Here is a 7,940-nt window from a genome sequence, read left to right as displayed (position 1 = left end):
CTAGTTTCCTGACCCTAAGATGACATTATCTTAGATACTTTAGTCTTTGAGGAACTCACGTTGAGGATCCAGAAACATGACTCTATTATTAGTGAATGTGATGGTTATGTATGTTCTCTATTGATATTATGATTACGATATAATTAATGGTTATGTGTACTCTCTATTGATATCATGACGGTGATAGTAGTAAAGGATAGATATGTTTTCTATTGATGTTATAATGATGATAGCTTTGATCTATATGTATGGTTCCATTAATATTATGATGATTCTAGCCATGATGGATGTGTCCCTGATGTTAGCTACTTACATTAGTTCTGGTTCACGATGAACAATGATGTGAATGACCAGGTGATGGTAATAATGCTATTATGACAATAACTAACACTGAGAAACCTTGTTACTGATTATTATTGAGTATGGCAGGAAACCACCAGAGGCACTCGCACATGACGAGTTGACGACACCTGGTTTGATGAAGGTTTATATTATTTTATCTTTGAAATTCTAAGTCGAATTTGAAACCTGCTATATATGTTTTGATGATATGTTAATGGTTGTAGGCACAGATTAGTTGCTTGGCCGAAGGACTCACACATGGGTGATGGGGTTGTACAATTGGATGGAACTGCATGGGAGGGGTGGGATAGTGTCCTTGATCTCACCCACTAGCATTCCCGCCATGACTTGGGCTAGAAAGGTTGAAACACCTTCACCTTGAAGATCACGATGTCATGAGGGTAGGTCCCAAAGTTGGTTCGCTCATGACGATTTTACCGGGGGGTGCGCATCAAGGCGGATTCCTTGATCCCCGACACTATTAGTCTCACTATAGCAGGCAACACAAGAGATGATAGTGGTCTCTATTGTTGCACTTATACTTTCCCCTCGTAGTCACTAAATGCTTGAAGGGCAAGTGGTGTGGCACCCTTGGAACTTCAAGGGAAGCTCTTGAAGGGCATGACCAAACTTGGCACAGTTGGCATCACAAATAAATTGTTAGGCATGGCACCCTTGGAACTTGAAGGGAAGTTCCTGAAGGGCACGACCAAACTTGGCACCTTGGCATCACAAATAAATTGTTAGGTGTGGCACCCTTGGAACTTCAAGGGAAGTTCTTGAAGGGCACGACCAAACTTAGCACCCTTGGAATCATTAAAAATAAATAAATTAATAAATATAATCAAGAAATGAAAACTAGATAAATTTATATCAAGGGTAAATGATGTTAGAAACCGAGGTAATTAAACCAAAAATAAAACTTGGGTTAAGAGGACCATAGGAAGAAATAAAATAGGTTACCTTAAATACTCTACCCTTCCCATGTTGGAAAATATTAGGTAGATTATGTAGTTTAATTAGGTAAAAGGGGAAAGAGGGATATAATTGTAAGGATAAAGATTAATCCTAAAATAGTTAAACCTAATTAAGAGAAGAGGTTGGTGAATAAAAATAAGATTAATAAATTAAATTTTAGAGAAATGTAGAGAACCTCCATGTGGCAACAACCAACATAAGAATATCCATCTAAGAGATAACTTGAGTTAAATTAGGGAGTAGATAGGGGATCAAATCTTGACTCATTAATTGAATTTAGTAATGAACACAAATTAAGGAATAAAAAGGGGTATCAATAGGCAACTAGGAGAAGAAATAGGAATCTTGTTGAGGTGAGGAAAATATTAGTTTTAAATTAAAATTTAAGTAAATAATTTTGGAGACCCTTGATGAGAGAGTGACACATGGGTGGGTGAATAATCAAACTTTTGAATTATAAAAATTAATTAATTATGCATGACATGCCAAGTGTCACCTATGAGGACTCCTATAAAAGAAGGGGCAAGCCATGGGAGAAGCTACCTTTTGGGAACCCTATGGTTGGATGGATGAGACTATGTCAAAGGAGCAATTACGAAACTATAGTGAGTTTGGCGAGGTAGAGGATTTTAGAGAGCGGACTCTTGAGCCAAGGAGTGTTCTCCTCTACTAGCTATTGAATTCCTCCATTGTACAACCCCATTGCAACTTGGGGGTCCGCGGGGAAGAAGATTACCCAAGGAGTAGGCTGGGAGGTTAACCGGTGGGTCATCGCATTCAAATCAAGTACGTCGTCATTCACTCCCGGAGGTGACTGACAAGGGAAGACAAGTAACGAAAAATCAAGTGGAGTATCATCTTCTGGTGAATAGTACATATGTGTTGCAATATTATTTGTATGATTTATTTATGGCCTTATTTAAATATATGTAAATTTATGATATGTTCAGTGAAATAAATTTAGGGATGTGTTAGACGGTGCTGAATAAATTTGAATTCCCAATGTTTTTCCCTCTTCTGACTGTATTTTATTGTGATTTATTTAAAAAATAAAAATAAAAAAGTATACTATAGAATTGTTCCTTACACTTGGTATGAGAGCCATGTTGAACCCTTAAGACCTATGGGCCCATGCATGCTTGACTAATTTTGTTCAATATCTACTACATTTATAATGTTGCGATTGTTGTTCCAAACCTGAGCAATGATGATTTTTGTTGAGTGCTCATGGTGTCTCTAAATTGAGATAATCAGGGTTTAGAGGGATTTATGCAATTCCTCTGTTATTTTCACTACGTGCATTGTATACCGAAGCACAACTCTCAACACCCCATTCTGTTTGCATTGCAAACGCCATTAATCAAAACATTGTATGTAATGTCGTTGGGTGTAATACCCTTCCGCAGCATTCCTCAAACAGTTCGAAGGCCTTCTCGACTTCACCAACCTTGCAGAGTCCTTTTATCAACGTACTATAAGTAATGACATCAACAACACAGCCCCTCAATGTCATCTCATCTATTAGCTTCAGAGCTTCGTGCACCTTGCTTTCCTGAAACAACCCATTGATAAGAGAATTATACGTAACAGTATTTGCAATTATACCATGCAATAGCATGTCCTCTGAAATTTTCAAAGCCTCCTGCACTCTGCCTTCTTTACACATGCCATTGATCAAAGAGTTGATTGTAACTACATCAGGAGCACAACCTTGTCTCAACATTCTATTCAGAAAATCAGTTGCCTTCTGGACTTTCCCCTCTTTGCACAGAGCATGGATAAGCGTATTGTAAGTCACCACATTGGGCACATCACCTCATAAATATCCCTAGAATTGCAAATTAGTGTATCCAGAGCTCATGTTCTAAATTTCTTGCGCTAATCTGAAACACAAATCAATTCAAGTAACTAAGGTGACTATTATAGTTGTGTATTTCACCTATAATTGTCTTGAAGTTCTGGCCATTGACTGAGCTATGTATCTGCAATAAAAAAATAAATGAAACTACGTGACTAAATTCTAAAACCCAAAATACTGTGAATGAATGCCCTGTTTAAGCATTTCAGTTTAAGAATGATAGAGTTACAATGCAACTGTAATGGAAGGGGTATGAGTAGTGGCATCTCTGTGTAGATTTCTACAATCTAATGCCATAGCATTCTCTCCCAAAAGTAGAATCTTTCAACACATATATTCAAACATGTAGCAATGTTTCATTTTCAATACTCATCAAGAAGTTTTGCTGCTTAAGTTTGTCTTCTGTCCCATTCCAAAAGCATAACGAGCAAATTTTTTTTTAGTTTTTAAGCATAGAATCATGCACCTTCCACCATCAAGCATGGGCAACATCACTGGAAAAATTTTAAAGAATGTAAAAATTCCAATTTGCAATCATAATATCGAAACTAAAGCCAGGGTCTTATTCCCTTAGAGTAGAACATACAAGATTGGAGGATCAGCTTCAAAGAGATATGTTTTAAGCTTCTTATCTCCTGAGTTACTTAACCAGAAATGTTTCAAAAGATCATGGGTTTTTGCAGACAATGTCACCATATCAATATTTCATTAAGAATCCCTAGCCACCACCATCGTATGGCTTTATGCCATTGATATGATCCATAAGCAGCTAGATGGAAGGTACAAATTGACGGTTCTATTACTATCACACCATAGTTGAAGAGTGCTCCACTATTTCCTGTGGCTATTATTTCGGGCATACCAAAAGGAAAAATGTATGTTCCTAAGATTAGGTCAGTCCGCACCAATAGAAATTATCATTCCATAGTTCCACTCATTGTATGCATCACGCTCACCCCATTTGCATTTTGAATCCTTTCAATTTTTTGCAGTTTCGAACATGTCCCTTGAAGTGCCTCCTTGCGCTCTGGACTAAATGACCCATACATAAGTGTCAGCAGATCTCTGTTATAACTTGTTAGGAGAATTCCATAGACATAAAATTCTTCTGAGTGCAAAATTGTGGGACAAACCTCACGATTAGGCTCTAGGGTTCCCCGGACGTTGCCTGGTTGTGTATGTAAAAAAATAAAATTAATATATATATATATATATATATATATATATATATATATATATATATATGATGAAATACTATGCTAAAACTCCACGGAAACCAGACTTATCGATGCAATTGGTTGGGTACTCGAGTACGCATGTTTTACAGAGAGCAAGTATAAATTTTGGGTATATAACTTGAGTTGAGTTGCTTGTTACCATAACCAATACCTTATACCGCCGAAGCATTACTTTACCAAACTTTACTGTGTGTTCTCTGTGCATATTTAATTCCGAATATCTTCTCTTAGCGCCACGCTCCTTTCGCCAACTTTACAGCGTGTGGTTTCTGGGTTCCTCGAATTGACACGTATAACCATTCTGCACCATATTTTTAATTGTTCTTTAAATAAGAAACAATGCCCAGATTCAATTTTGTTGGAACGACTTCGAATTCAAATTCTTCGAGGACTCTGCACAGTTCAATATAGCTGCCTGTGTTATGTCCATGTCACTACTTTTATTCAATCATGGAAAGCATGGCCGGGAAATGTTTTTATCACCCACTTCAATCTGTTGTACCTCTAAATGAATCGAATACCAGATTAGCCTGGGTTCGGCCATCAAAGGTGTGCAGAATTAGAAATAACGTAAGCTTCAGCAAGATAGGTTTTGGTTCTGGTTTTGGAAGGCCTTTAAAGGCGCAGGTGCAGGCACAAGCATCTCTGTTTCCCTTCATAAACAAGAGAAAAGACACAACTGTTGTGAAGGAGGAGCTGTTGGAAGCCATCGGGCCATTGGACAGAGGGGCTAAAGCAACTCCCGAGGACAAGTGCTGCGTCGATCAAATTGCACAAGAACTAGAAGTGATTAATCCAATTAAAGAACCTCTTCAGTCTCCTTTGTTAAATGGAAAATGGGAGCTTTTCTACACTACTTCAGCGACAATTCTAAAGAGTCAGTGACTAAATTTTTTAAGGCCAAATGGGAAAATCTATCAAGCAATCAATGTTGATACTCGCACTTCTTTTTGTTTCTGGGTATTCGGCACACAACCGTTTAGGAAGGATAGGTAAAGTCTGATAGTTTTGATTTAAGATGTAGAATTATTTACTACTGGAATGGGCCCATGGGAATGGCCATGACATACATAGAGGGATCTCGAATTTAGAAGCAAGGGAATCAACTGTTGAACCAACATTTCCATATTATGAATGTGGAATCGTTAAGTCGATTTAATATGGAGTTGATTGACTCGACCGAGAAGCCGAATTGAAATTTTTAAACGGAAGAGGATGGTTAACTAGTGGTTTCATTCCTTTTCTCATAATTCAGTCTTATATCCAAGTCTTATAGTTTTCTGGGAATGCATTCTCATTATAGATTCTTATAGTTTTATAGTTTTATGGGAATGCATTCTCACTATTTAGATCATTCACGGTATTTTACTAATCGTCTTCACTATCTCTCAAAGTATTAATCATTTCCCACTGAGATTCCAACTTACTCTTCGAATTTTTAACCTACTCTTCTGAGATAAGAATCCACCAGACGTTTAAACTCCAAACTCTAGTATTTTCTTAAGGCCAAAGACTTCTTTGAAGAGTAAGGCAACGATCTCGCTTTGCACTCTTTTAGACTCTGCCTGAGATAAAATTTCAACCTCAGAACTGTGCTTAAAACCATTGCCTTAATTTATTTCGTTTATTTCAGAATAGATTGAATCATACATCCTTGGGGTTTAAGTTGAAAGCGAGCAGCTACAAGCTCGAAGGCCATAGAGTATCAAGAATATTTTGATATATTATTTAAACACCTCGACATATATAACAATTAAGTCTAGTGAAAATCTATGATAGTTGATTTTGGCATAAAGTTAAATTGATTAATGATGTTTTAGCTGTCTTTCCTAATTCTTAACTAATGAGATTTTGAAATGTGTCTAAATGATATTTCAAACATTTAGTTAGGAAATTCAGGTTCTACTTCAATCAATATTGTTTTCCACATACATGTATTTCTCAGAGATTATTTTCTTCACATATATATTTAAATTATAACTCTGTGCAATGCATTTTTGTTTTTGTTTTTCTCAATCCAAAAATGGAGAGACCAAATTGAACATTGAGTATCCAATCAATTATATTTGCAACTGTACCTTCAATTTCTCTTTAAAGGGACTTACTGGAATACCACCCTTATAGGAAGATCAGCTAAATTTAAGACAAATAGAAACTTCAAGGCAATATCTAAACATGCAATTTTATAATACTTTAAGTAGCATATTGTTCCTTTCTTCAGTCCATTCTCTTTTATCTTCTTAGACATCTTCCAAATGGTTGAACAATATTTTAACCCTACATTTGCCTATTCATTGGATATACTCCATGTAATTTTCTAGGATATCAAACAGTGCACAAACATTTTGTGATATATTTGAATAAATAAATGATAGTTACAACATGTGTAGAATAATTGTATATATATATATATAGATATAACTGCTAAAGCTACAGAATCAGAGACTTTGTTTAGGGCGGTATTGAAATATACAACTGAGAAGCCCTCATCCTTAAAATGAACTTGTTAATGCACATGTTTTATGACAGTTAAGGCTGTTTAAATGTGATATATATATCTATATATATATATATATATATATATATATATATATATATATATATATATATATATATATATATATATAATCTAATGATTAACAATCACCAGAAAATAATAATAAAATAAAACATAAGAATAAGTTTAACTAATGAAACTAGTTCCATCTCATTTCAATAAGTTGTCCTTTTTCATCGTATAATACCAAAAACTTAATCTTGACTTCGTCATACGCTATTTTTCTTGGTTTAGGCTTTGAAATCGAATGAGTGGTTGGATGTGAAGCATTTTTAATGCTCTAACACTAATCAAGCCATTCTTTTAAAAATTAATAACGAGTTAAAAGTGCCACATTATAAATTGACATATGGAAATTATGTTTTATGTAGTAATATCTTGGTTAAATTTAATATTTACATCAATTGTATAGAATTTTTATATATTGGTATGTATTAAAGAGAAGTCAATAATTAAATATTGATTGCAAAAGGATGTTTTTTACATGGGTACATGAAAAGTTTCGAGTGTGTTTTAAAATATTATTAAATTAATTTGTCTTCAATTTTTTAATAATAATTTGAATTAAATTATAGTTTTCATAAATATAATTATTGATATAAATATATATTATAATTTGGATATAATATTTTCAATAGGTTGCTATTATAATTTGATAATTTATTTATGCATGAGTGAGTGAAGTGGAGTGGTCACTGGTCACGAGTTGTGATCACTAAATAGTATCCTTGGGTTTTCTTTGAAAAAGGTTGGGATCTTCCTTTGGAGATGAACTTGAGTGATAGCAAGGATGTCACTATCTCTTTCTTGATAGGTGAGGTGTGGTAGGTGTTATAACCAATTTGATTCCTCTCGATAGTTTTTATGTAGCTAAAACAAAATTTTCCCACATTTGCAAATAGAAGAAAAATTCCTTGGATTGGGAAGTATGTTTTGTTTGATTGGCATAAATTCCTTATTTAGAGTA

General features: G+C 34.8%; 1 pseudogene; it reads left to right on the top strand.

The window, feature by feature from the left end:
* The first annotated feature begins 4,832 nt into the window (after window positions 1–4,832).
* Window positions 4,833–5,412, top strand: LOC149162133 (putative plastid-lipid-associated protein 4, chloroplastic; annotated as a pseudogene).
* Window positions 5,413–7,940: the final 2,528 nt, after the last annotated feature.

Source organism: Pinus tabuliformis, chromosome 5_2 (assembly GCF_031772625.1).
Source record: "Pinus tabuliformis cultivar Carrire ecotype Pingquan chromosome 5_2, CPIR1, whole genome shotgun sequence".
Lineage (NCBI taxonomy): Eukaryota > Viridiplantae > Streptophyta > Pinopsida > Pinales > Pinaceae > Pinus > Pinus tabuliformis.
This window is presented reverse-complemented; position numbering and strand designations above follow the sequence as displayed.